The sequence below is a fragment of the Varroa jacobsoni genome, unplaced genomic scaffold, assembly GCF_002532875.2.
Source record: "Varroa jacobsoni isolate VJ856 unplaced genomic scaffold, vjacob_1.0 scaffold_842, whole genome shotgun sequence".
Lineage (NCBI taxonomy): Eukaryota > Metazoa > Arthropoda > Arachnida > Mesostigmata > Varroidae > Varroa > Varroa jacobsoni.
In genome coordinates, this window is record NW_019213744.1 from 186,531 (window position 1) to 199,018 (window position 12,488).

General features: G+C 39.4%; 2 long non-coding RNA genes across 4 annotated transcripts in view; one reads left to right on the forward strand and one right to left on the reverse strand.

Moving 5' to 3' along the window:
- LOC147752970 (uncharacterized) overlaps positions 1 to 5,559 on the forward strand; it is an 8,220-nt gene extending 2,661 nt beyond the window's left edge. Inside the window, exon 2 of the long non-coding RNA XR_015312637.1 lies at positions 1,942 to 5,559. This is a non-coding gene — a long non-coding RNA (uncharacterized LOC147752970). The remainder of the gene's footprint in view (positions 1 to 1,941) is intronic.
- LOC111264278 (uncharacterized) overlaps positions 1 to 12,488 on the reverse strand; it is a 34,315-nt gene that overhangs the window by 18,026 nt on the left and 3,801 nt on the right. The window contains exon 3 of one of the 3 annotated variants that reach the window (XR_002682797.1): positions 11,442 to 11,681. The exons of 1 other annotated variant lie outside the window; for it this stretch is intronic. This is a non-coding gene — a long non-coding RNA (uncharacterized LOC111264278). Of the gene's footprint in view, positions 1 to 11,441; positions 11,781 to 12,488 lie in introns of those variants that run through there. One more of the 3 variants, XR_002682796.1, reaches the window with a different exon arrangement.

Consider the following 12,488-nt stretch of genomic DNA (forward strand, 5'->3'; position numbering starts at 1 on the left):
ATACCATGTAGTTATTTATTAATTCTCTTAATTGTACTAATTAAAAAGAATACATGGTAGCTATAGGAAAAGGACCTAGCACTGAAGCAGTGTCGTCTACAAGGCCTCTAGTTTCGTAATATGATTTCTCGCTGAAAAGTTTACTTAGCCTTAACAGGCTTCGTTAAGTGAGGCCTTTAGTTTTATAATACAATTTCCCGTTGTAAAGAGTTTAATCTGCCTTGATAGGTTTCGCTAAGTGAAACTATCTTGGTTTTTGAGCTGCGCCAATGTGTGATACCTCATATCTCGTTTAAGTATTTTACTTCTATGGCCTTCTTTGGCCGATATTATATCGAGCCTGAGAACGAGAGCCGAACATCTGGCCTAGTAAACAGAGCAGATTTGCGGTTATATAGTAGTAAAATTTGGGAGAAACTGAGCTGCTTCTACCTTCGAGTTATTCTATAGTGAATCTTATTGAACCTATCTGTCATACTTAATGACGTCACACAGTATACGCATATATGTTTAACATTGCTATACAACTAGTTCATACTACTAACACAGCTTGTATTGGCAAAGCTAGGATTAAAATATTGTAGATCTAAATGGCCGACAGGTTCGAAAGGAACTAGGCCAAAATATCGGTGCCTAGTCACCTTTCGTGTGTAGAAAGGGACACAATCGCTATTTGTTCGTTAGAGGTACTATATATACTGTATATACTATTAAAAGCAGTAAAGAACTGGGGCAAAAACTGACAAATGGCTCTCTATTTAGAGATCTTAAATAAACTTTATATTATCCGAAAGCGAATAAAAATGATCCCTTTAGAGAAAACACTTTTAGCGATGAAATGGTAGATAGTATTTGTCTAGGTTTCTCATGAAAGTTACCACCAAGAAATTATACTTGATTAGGAGATTCTTGGTAGAATGTTCTGTTGAAACTTGGGGATAGGCAATCGGCCTGATGGCCAGATACGCAAAAATGTTCAGGCGAAATTTAGTCAGGAGTGAGGTTAGTTGAAAATCGATGACTTTTTTTTGTTGACACGTCACCAAACGAAGCTCGTAGTTGAAACGATTAATTTTCATACCGAGTCTACCGCATGGGCAATTAAAAGGTGATTACCTTCCTACTCGAGTATCAATGATAGAAGAAGGGTACGTTCTACGGTGATTTATGAACGGTTTGGAAAATGAACTAAAAGCTGTATGCTCCTTCTAGTCGCTGTTAAGTTTTGAACTTTAAGTTGACAACTGTGTATGCTGCTGTATCGTTTAGACAATTTATTTGTGACTACATAGCATGGACATAATACGATGTCTGCATAACTATCATCTTGCTATTGGCTGCCGAAAGCGAGAGAAAAATAATAAGTGTAATGAAGCACTGTTGGTTGAATTATCAAGAACACGCACGCCTCCACATGTCCATGAGCGTTCCTGGCGTGCTCAGCTACCTTTTCTTTCAAACAGATAGCTTTGGTTATCACCAAATTCGCTTCAATGTCCGCTCCTTAATTCTTACGGGCGACGTCAAACGCCGAACATTTGTCAAGGCTACAGCTGGGTAGCCTTGGGCTAAGCCCGTTATTGTCAAATGTCATTTTTATTAGTAATGGACAACAGAACTTTTCTCAGTCTACCCTTGTTCCGACTGAGTCTAACTTGAGCTCAGTTTACCACAGTCGACAAAGAAAAAGCTTCGTGGACGAGCGCAAGAAAAGGGGCGATTTTTCCCGCTTCCTGCAACACACCTCTGGATATTTGTCCTGAGGAGTTTTAGCTGGACGAAAAATAGGTAGTCTTGTGCTCGAAAAATGTTTGTTTATTCATGGTCCATCCTTAGTAGGAAATTCATAAAGTTATTGTTTTGTTTTTTTTGTTAAATCTTACGTAATATTCTCGTGTCTTAATGTGGTTTCCGCTTACGAGCACCGTGCCTTTCTTCCAGGTAATTGGCACGATGATGTGCGGCATTAGCGAGTGCTACGTACGAAAATCACCGATCTCGTTTTGTTTCCGGTTCAGGGTCTTTATAATTATTAAACTTATGAAGTAAACTTTTGTTGAAAATCCTTGGACGCCAGTGAAAGAAACGATGCGACATTTGGGTTCGTAATCTGTTATTGGGCTAGCTAGCAACATTTGTGCAGGGTGCAGACAACATAGGAAAACCATTTGGTGTGAAACAACGATAGCTAATCGAGAAACGAACATCTCGATTGAGATTTCATTGTACGAGACAGAGTATTTACTTTTAGCCCAAGACATTATTTTACAGAAGGAATTGTAATTAAATGCAATTTGTGTTCTCGCTTAGGTACATTTTCGTCAACTGTAGAATAACCTATGTATGTTCCAAAGGACCCATTAAGTGGTTTATACTTAAAATTACAATATGAGATATTTTCCGATAGGAATAATATGTCGTTTATATTAGGTATTAATATGATTATTTTCCCATCAGAATACCCATGATATATAGAAATCTTCCTCAGGATAGCCTTCAACCGATTATTGACGTCAGCAACTGACTGGTAAAAATAGTACTACTATCTAACTGTCGTTCAGTTCTCTAAACATAAACGAGCATCCTATCTATTTTGAATTTCCGGTGACACCCGAACTGTGTTAAAAATATATTTTTACATATACTTACATAATAATGGTTTTATTACATCCGCAATTGTAGAGTTCACATTTATCTAACTATGTACCTGACGACACGTCTAAGTAAGGCCAGTTTAATGCCAGGAAAATATCATTGTTCCATAGAATCTAATCTAAATTGGCGCTTACTAGCGGAAACATGAAACAAACATATGATATATCTATTACTACTAATATATTTCTGCTATTACAATCTAGTACCTAGACGCTTTCAGCATCCATTAGAAAGGTACTGTGCTAGATAGCATCTGGTTCTATTCAGCACAGAGTCTTCGTGGTGCACTAGGCCACATGCTGAAAGCACGTTGATAGGTACGAATTTGTCTGGCTGTGCATGACCTCTAAAGACAACTGCTACCACTGTGGTAACGAATGGGGCCACGTATCGCACCCCTATGCATAGCGACGTTAGGGTAGCGTGCAATATTTTAGGTTTTAATTAGGGATTTATGAGCAATCTTGGCTACGCACTACTCGAATCCGGCGAAACAATGTCTGTCTAACGTGAATCGATGAATGTGGGACTTGGAAATAGCTCATCGGCATTATAATAAACGGGCGTTTACAATAGACAGAAAAACCGCCAAGTGTCTAAGTTTTATAATATATTGCTTAACTTATTTCGTGCACGTACGTAGTTGCTAACTTGTCTCCTGTATATGCAGTGCAACAAAACATAAATGCAGCGTACTTTCAGTGAACCCGATGTTTGGATTCGTTTTCACTTTGAGAATACCTGTATGTACAATAGAGCAGATCTCTACAGTATTCTACTATTAGCCTTAAGGCATCGTTCCTCTGCTTCAGGCTCTATGTATCCTATGACAGAATTGATCATAAAATACGAGAGGGCTGCTGCTCCTACGATGCCATTAGTTCACCGTAGCAGCTTGCGCTGTAATGTTTGGCATCTGTCTTAATAAAGCTACTGACCTCATGTCGTCACCTAAGTTTCTTCTCCTATTTGCCGGACTTCATCGTAGCTAGACGAACGACGATTTAGCCCAAGTCAGCCCTTGAAAGATGACGTCCTTTAGTGGATAGCTGATTATGATGCTCAGAACGTCTATAGTATGGGTGATGGCAATTTGAAGACGCCTAGTTGTTTCCATGTGAGCCTAACTGCACGCCATGGACCTGTTACAGCCGATAGCTATAGTGAAGCGAAGCTGAAGTACTATTTGAAGCTTGCTAGCTTCGTGTCAATTTCGATTCCTCGCCAACAACAGCATTGATGACCAACGTGGCCAATGCCCACGACAGCGAGCCACGTCGGATAGCGGAAAACAGAGAAGGGGCACGTGAAGGCCTAACAAATCTCGCCAGTCCTGTACAGTTCTGATGCCTATGTGTCTATACGAGTGTCGGATTGCATCGAGTACAGGAAGAACAGCATAGAAGGATAAAGAAGGCCGTTCCGCTAAACGCGCTGTGGTCGCACCTGCGGCGAGATATGCTATTCTATCCCTGATAGTCCTGTCATTGTATCTGGACGGGCACGTTTTGTGACTGAAGTTACCTTTATAATGCAGCTTGACACCAAGAAACATTAACGACTTCATGAGCAAGAGCTTGCAGCACAGCATTCGAACCCCTAACTGACACAGGCGTGCTGCTGACACATAAAGGCATTCGGTTCGAATATCAAATACGATCGACGGTCTGAGTCCCATCTACTCCGCGCCCGCCAAATTTGTCTCGGTTTTTGCCTACTCAGCTAATATAGGACATACAAATTGAAGACTGTTTGTACAGTGACAACGTATTTGCTTAGAATGTACTGATAGGACCAGTAAACTTGTCCAGCAAAGCAGCAGTATAGATAATAAATATACTTCGGATAGGACTTACGTGGTCACGCTTGATAGGACTCAACGGCAATGCTTCCCAAGCTCAATGACACAACCCTAAAACGACAACGAATCGTACCGACATACTAGATGTTTCTGAATCACCTTAAAGGTTTAAGATCTTAAAACAACCAACGAACACAAACATCAAAGGCCTCTGTATGTGAAGGAAATGAAAGGCAAACATTTTTCACGACGCGCTATTCTTAACCTAACCTAATATGGGCCTTGTTTAAAATGGCAGTAAAGGGAACTTAGCCATTACGAGAAATCATTACTATGCAAGCCTCTGTGTACCTATGTGTTTCGAGTTTTACGTCCGGCATCGCCGTTAGCCATAGCTCCATCAAACAACTAGCTCTCAGCACGAAACGAACCGTGTTTCTATGCCCAGGCCACAACGTGTATTAATTACTAAGCTATCACGGGGACTTATTGTGCAAGCCTGGCAGGATTAAACAGGGGTTTTTGTCATGCCCTCGTGATTTCTGTAGCTATTGGCTTTAGAAGATTGCACCATGATAGTACTCCTATAAGTGCCTTGTGACGTGTCGTAGGTAATTCTTGCAAAAAGCCGTTAGAACTAAGGTTCCAGATAAATAGTTTTAGGTAAGTGTGTCAATTAATCTTAGTTTAGGCCTCGATCATTTTCAGTCACGTATTTAGTACTGTTTGACATACATACACCTGGTGTCACCAGGAACACAATCAATGGAACGCAAAAATTCATGCATCCAAGATTCTAAATTATAAAATTATGTTAAACTGTTGCAGTCAAACATTATTATCCAATGAAGCGTTTAAGGCTACTTATTGCATAAAAATCTTCTAAACTTTCCAACTATTAAGACTCACTACTTCTGAGATTGATCGCGTCCACCATGAACGTAGTTCCTCTCCAGCCGTTTGTGTAACACTTCGTGTTCCTACCCAGAAGCATTGAAAACGAGTACAGAAAAATTTACATTTGGATATGTATCTGTGTTGAAGGAAAGTAGATCTATGGCGTTATAGTTCGTATATTTAAATTTGAGAAAAGGAAAAAGAAAGTAAGATTGTGAGTATGCTTATTGCATAATATTATTGGTCTATAGCTGGCAAACATAGAATGTGTCTAACCTTTTCGATTTGCGTCTAACTCAGTATAAACATAAGGTCGCTCATTCAATTAATGCATTGCACACCGACCTTTCTATGTACCAGTACGTTTCTACGTGCGAATTTCTTTTTGAAGACTTCATTAGAAGCACTGAGACCTCTTCTCGGGTCGTGCTTCCTATTGATGCTAGTTTGGGACAGATCTTGTGAGGCCTGATGAAATGACCTAATATCATAGAGACTCATAATTGCACGGCTCCACATTTTACGGACGACAGACGTTGAACACAAATCATGTGTAGCCGCACACGTATAGCACAAATGGAGAGTCGCGTCTGGCTAGCCGTCGTGACTAACGATGAGAAATTATTTATTCTTAATTCATGTTGCGGAAAGGGTCCTTGATGAAATCCGTGACTGCCTTTGTTATGCCATGGATAACCAGATTGTTTTTTTTTTTAACTGACATCTGAACATCATTCTGCAAAGTAATTCTTTGAGATGGACCGTCGCGATCCTACGTAATAACATATGTTTTTTACCACCCGGTGCCTGTGACTACAGCTGTTACACAGAGATAATGTTCGAAATATCAGATCTGAAAATAATTTATATGCTAACAAGCACAGTAACATTATTAACACTTATTATAATGTAGAAAATTATAATACTAATAAAAATCGAGAAAAATTGACAGTGACGAGAAAGAAATGAAATAAAATCTATGATCGCCAAAATCGCTTGCTGTCTATTAAAAAATGCATAATAAAAAATATATAAATTGCTCCTTTCCCTGAATTACATTGAAAATGCAATAATTACCGGTATTTTATTTATCGTGTAGGTACGAATCATAGCTGTCGTCATAACAGCTCAATGCCATGTAACTAAGACTTTCTAGGAATTAACTTGTACTTGTAACATACATGTCATAACATAAACCATTTCACCGTGCATCATACGTTTACTTAACGCATTCAAGGAACTTAGTTTAAAAGCCCCTTTTTTGTTATTGGTTTCCTTCCATAGATTCAAACACGACGAATCATGAAGAACCAATTTAGTTCATTAACCAAGGAGCAGGTGAAACGTTCTGCGTACGCTGGCAAATAAGACGCCACCAGTGCAGAACTTGTAGGCGAAACACAGACGCTTGCCGTTTCTGTGCTATACCGAATCTGTGTGCTGGATCTGGCAGGATAAACGCTCGACCGGTATTTGCATAAATCTTGAGAGATACCATTGACCCAAATCATTTAAATTTAGAATTTAAATCAAATATAATCACCCCATATTTGTACATAAATTCGTTCCACCTTTAACACCGACAATGAAAAATGCCATCACAAACGTTTTGTTTAAAAACCAGGTGAATCCTTTACCTCTAGGATTACCGAACCGCCTACTTTAATGGCTTACTTTGTACAGTCGTTTCTGTCAGCTCTCTTTCTTTATTTGTTACTATCACCCATATTAAGACACATTAAGATGCACGATAGTGTGGAACCCCGACTGGTAGAGACCAGTTGTAGCACACGAAAGGTCCCCAGATTTATTGGATCTTGTTCTAAATTCATTGGACTAGATCAACCTAATTTACTTAGTTCGAACTAACTGGCTTTCTGCAGTTTACTGGCCAACCTTTAACTAAACTAAGATGGACCTTAGCTAAATTTAAATAAGACAAAAACATCAAAGCATTCGTTTTCTGATCTTTTGGGGAGACAATGATGGGTTTTATCTTTATCAACAAAGGATATGGACAAATTTTGCGAGAACGGTATATAGAGTTTCGGTACCATGTCTAAAAGGAAGGCAATCGTTGTTACTAGGTGGTAAGCTATAATATTGTTCAGTAATAAACCAGTGGTAGAGAACAGTAGTTTTTATTACTACTAGCCCTGATCATGTGTTTTGCGGTGCTTAGTATTACCGTACTCAGTAGTATAGTATTACCGAGAAATACTTAAAATATCGTGAAAACCTCCAAAGGGCTAGACTTCGGTAAAAACACCTCGTCGGCTTTTCATCGCGATAATGCACCATCCCGTGCCGCGCTCGTATCATTGTCTATTGGATTATTCATCATATCCCGGAAATCCCCATCTTATCGCCGCTCCTGTATTTGGCCTAATACGTATACGTGTACGTCGCTTACGACCCATAATATATTGGAGTCTCGTATAGAATTCAAGTAACTAAAGGCAAGTGGTACACATGTGTCGTCCCCTAAAGGCCGCTTCCAAGGAAAGGGTGAAACGGATCTTGATTATGACTCAATATTCCTGGCTGTGTACCAGCGGTTCCGGCGAACTTTCTAAACAGAGCAGCGCATCTAAAAACTGTCTTTTACCTGTAGAAATAAAGTAGCGAAATCTTATACGTTCAAGCTTGGCGTTTTTTATGTCGAAACTTCTGATGTAGCTTTGATTTGAAATGAGACTTCAGACACATCTGGCATCAACTTACAATATTCAGCACATTTCATTTATATTCTGCTCATTATTTGTAGAAAGTGACTCTGGGTGATAGCTTTGTGAAATCCGTAGCACATGGTTCACGGGATTTGATGCTAGATTCCAGAGTTTATTTTCGTCATATAAGTGACAGATATAGGGCGGTCAATGTTTGCCTGCAAAAAAAAAGCAGGCATCGCCGACATTTTAACCCGATTTAACGATAACCCAATAAAAAAAAGAAATACGCTTATACCGATAACTACGTAATCCGCTTTAAAATGGCAGAGCTCATCTTAGTGTTGATGTGAATGTGTTTTCGTTTTGCTAGGGAGGGAGCCTTTAGATAGTTTCTAGGATAAACAAAGGATACACAACAAAGTAATAACGAACCAGATTTTAATTCTAACTGTATTCAAAGTAAAAGTGATTTAAATTACAAACAGTACGAGACAATTCGAAAGGTACAATATAGCCTATAAGCAAACACTAACTATGTTATAACCACTAGAATGAATTCCTTTAGACTTCAAATTACGAAAACGAGCCAAATTATCTTTGAGATGTTCATTGTTTCGTTCGACTTGAGCTCTAAAAGCTTTGATTGGCGGAGGCGGATTGGCTAAGATAACAGAAAACTATGGGGATGCGTAGAAAATAGCTAGGTTTTAATAAAAATAATACGCTTTAGTATTGCCTACGAACGACCTGAACTGTTTTTTCATTGTCACGGAAAAAAGGACGATGTGATGATATAAGGGTTTGATTATTTATATTAGCACATACTTATTGAATATCATTAAAGCTATATACTATTTTTGTTAATTTCTGTTAACTCGTCACATATACAGATAGTTTACTATCTCATATGGGCAGCGATCTTTAGTTTAGCCTTTTTTCCTATTTGTACCAAATCAGATTCGCGATTAAAATATTCTCACAGAAATTTTATACAAGCTATGCTAAATAACTGCGGTGTACATCGGCAATACTACTACATCTGACGTTGATCATTTTACGTTCCCATACGGTGATCTTCACTATAATAAGAACGTCTTTTAGGACACCGAACGACTCAGGAGACGTGCTCCCATAGTTGTCCTACACGTCGTACGGCTTAGTGAGTTGTGCGTCCTCTAGTACACATTCTACTTTTGAGTTTTGCATTTTGGGTGTCGAATTTTAAGATCGATAGCTACAGCTTACTCTCTTTTGATCATTTAACTACTTAATACCTGTTACAATCTTGATGAATTTTACAGCCATTTTCCTCATGCATGCCTTACCGGCATCTATATAAACAAAGTGTTGGACGGAAAACTTTCGCACATCGCTTAGAGGATTGGTAAAATACATGAAGACCACAAGCGCTACCGCCGTATTTTGTGAATGCCTTCTGTTTACAATGTTGATCCTGGAAAAGCTGCCGCTAACGTTCATTCGCCTTATAATATTTTCGATATAGAAAGCTACAGATCTACGTATTTGATTGAAGACCAGTCCTTTATAACCAGGGAACATCAGGCAGGACCGCCTCATGTGGTCTAGTTTCATATTTTTTAGAATAGAAGTGGACGACGCCGGCTAATTAACTTTTATTTACAGCTGAGGAAGTAATATTTAGTAGTCTTAGTAGATAATCGATACTCAATCGGCCTCAATGAGTGCACTTTGCTTTAAAGGTATCAGTGTTTTTTCCTCCACTCTTTGGGTATCGCGGTACCGAATATTACGCAGCGAGAAATAACGTGTATTTATTTGTCGCTTTACATGTAGCATCAATTTCGATACACCCCAGGTATTCATTGCTCCCTTGCGCTTGGATGATGAAGCTTAGACAGCTTAGGCGCCTAAACCTCTGGTTAAAGTCGTCGGTTTAGGCCCCGCCACAGACATATACTACACGAGATGTATGATTAAATAAATAGGAAAAAGTAACGGGTACCGTAATTTTTCAGAGTAGTCATGAAGTGCAGATGCTCTGCTTAAGTTATCTAAGATCTGTGTTTTATTGGTTCCTGCAGGCCGCAACAAGCAGTCCCTTAGGTTGGACGTATAGCGTTTGTTGTGTAGCCGAGCAATGATACTCTATCGCTAAGTGGACCGAGGCTTCTTCTTGGTCTGCACGATTTCTTTCGGGGCACTCTCACGGCAATTCCTAATCAAGATTACAGTTATTTCTCTTTGTGTGCAAACAGAGCACAGAACTTCGGACACCTCTTACCTGTTTTCTATCTTAGTTGTACGTGCAAAATTCCATGGAAAAATTGGTGCATGTCCTCAGTTGTCGGAGCGCTGCTAATGTAAATTAAAAAAAAACAGCATCGCTCATTAATGGATTTCAATTTAAGCTGGATAATACATAATAAGTGCTGACAGAATGAAGTGCTCATAATCATTCTTATGCGTCTATAAAAATCAGTATCGATCTTGTTGTGACAAAAATGATTTCGCAAATCATGGTGATACGAAAAGAGATCATTGTAGCAGAATGTTCCGAAGAGCTTCTTCTATAATTCTCACATTACGGGCCAGGCGACAGTACCCACGAACGAGCCCTGTGGCCCTACGCCAATATACAATCTAACTAAGAAAGCCTTTCTTCGTTGCTTTATGCTGAATCCTCAACGCAGCAATACTCGGCATCGTTCGTGTTTTGTGTAGTCATCCGGTTTCACTTCATTACACGAAATGGCAGTACTAAGCACCGGAAACCCGCAAATTCCCGTTGAATCAGAGTATTTCCTGCAGGACATCAACTCGATTGATATAACCGAAGGCAGAGACATGATGTAGACAACGCATCTTCTGCCCTGGGTCGTGTATGACAAAACTTATCGAAACATGACACGGAGAAAGACAACAAAGAAACTGGCATATGAAAAAGTCTCTGGGCGTGTCCTATGATCGCTTGGTAGATTCTAGCGAATATACTCAACAAGTAAAAACTTTAACTAGAACTTATTTTATAAGCGCTTCCTTTCTGCATCTTTTTGGCCTTTCTGCAAAGGACTTCTTGGTTGGGGCCGTGTCAATCATTGGCGCTATAACTATCGAGTAGGGCTTAGTACGGCTTTATCGTTTCATCGTGAATTAATAACCTAATTTGGCTATATAATTAATTCGGAACGTAAACGTCACAGCTCACTCTTGAGTGCAGTAGAAGTTGGTATATTTAGGATTTTCATAAGGGAATAAATCATGCTGAAGGTAGCTCTGAAAAACAGATCGAATTGATAAAACTATATTTGCTGGTATGACAGAGTCGGCAGATGTTGAGGTTTCTCCCATCTTTAGTGTCCAACGCTATCAAGCATATGGAAGGTGTCAAAGTGTAGCCTACCTATGATCCGTTCTCAAAATAGGGCATGTTTCCGTATAGTAGCATGGACTGTGAGACAGGTCCTATACATGGGTTTATTGTCGATTGTGGAAAAACATTCTCAGCGAACGCATTAAGGCTCTCTCTAGCCTCGATGAACTGACATGTGACATGCTCTTGAGGGTAGACCACTAGGAGCTTCCAGCAAGACGACGTGTATCTACTTAGTAATCCAATAAAAATTTCTCCAACGGCTCGCACCTGCGTGTTCTCTGACGCAACCGCTGCCTTTAGTCTGCAAATAGTTGGAATGACTTAGAGTGGCCTTTCAAAGTTATCGAAGACACGTCTCAGCTAGCCACTATTTTTCTAATGGGAGTGTAGGCAGGCAGTCCTGTGATAAAAAATAAGGCATGCATTAAGCAGTGTATCTTCTAGATTAACATGCTATTCCTTTATAATGAGCAGGGTTATAAAATCTGGCATTTTAGCATAAATTTAGCTTTTTATTTTTCGAAGTAGTGCACGTTCGGCACTTCAGAGCAGCAAGTAAGGGCGTAGATATCCAAGCTGAAACTCTCTACGTGAATAAAAGCAATGATATCATGTAAGAACTAATTTATTATTGGAATGGCATGTGTATGACGGATGGCTTGAATTAGCGGTTTTCTGAGTCGGAAATTCAGTCTCTGTCTCATAGCCGACTAAATGACGGTTGTATCGACGTTCATCTAAAAGGCTTTTACATTTTAACTCAGCAATGGCTTAGGCAGTAGCAAAAATGTTGTAGGAAGTTGGTTTGGCATATGTGTCTTGTTCGAGTGTAGGTATCCACTCTAAGGTTTCACAGGAATGGATAGACAAACGAATCAATGACTGGAGGTGGAGAGTTTGTTACTAGAGAAACATACAGGAAGCGTTCCAAGCCAAGGGTCAGCTTTGAGAAGACTAAATTTCCAGACGATGTTAAATTTTTATGTGTAAAATATGAAATATGTGATATCGCTTTCTGTTTGTTCAAATTCGAGCTGCTTTTTAGGTAGCCTGAGAAAATATCGCCAAGTTCAAAAATGTGCGCCAATTTTTTTGCCTCATGGCCAAA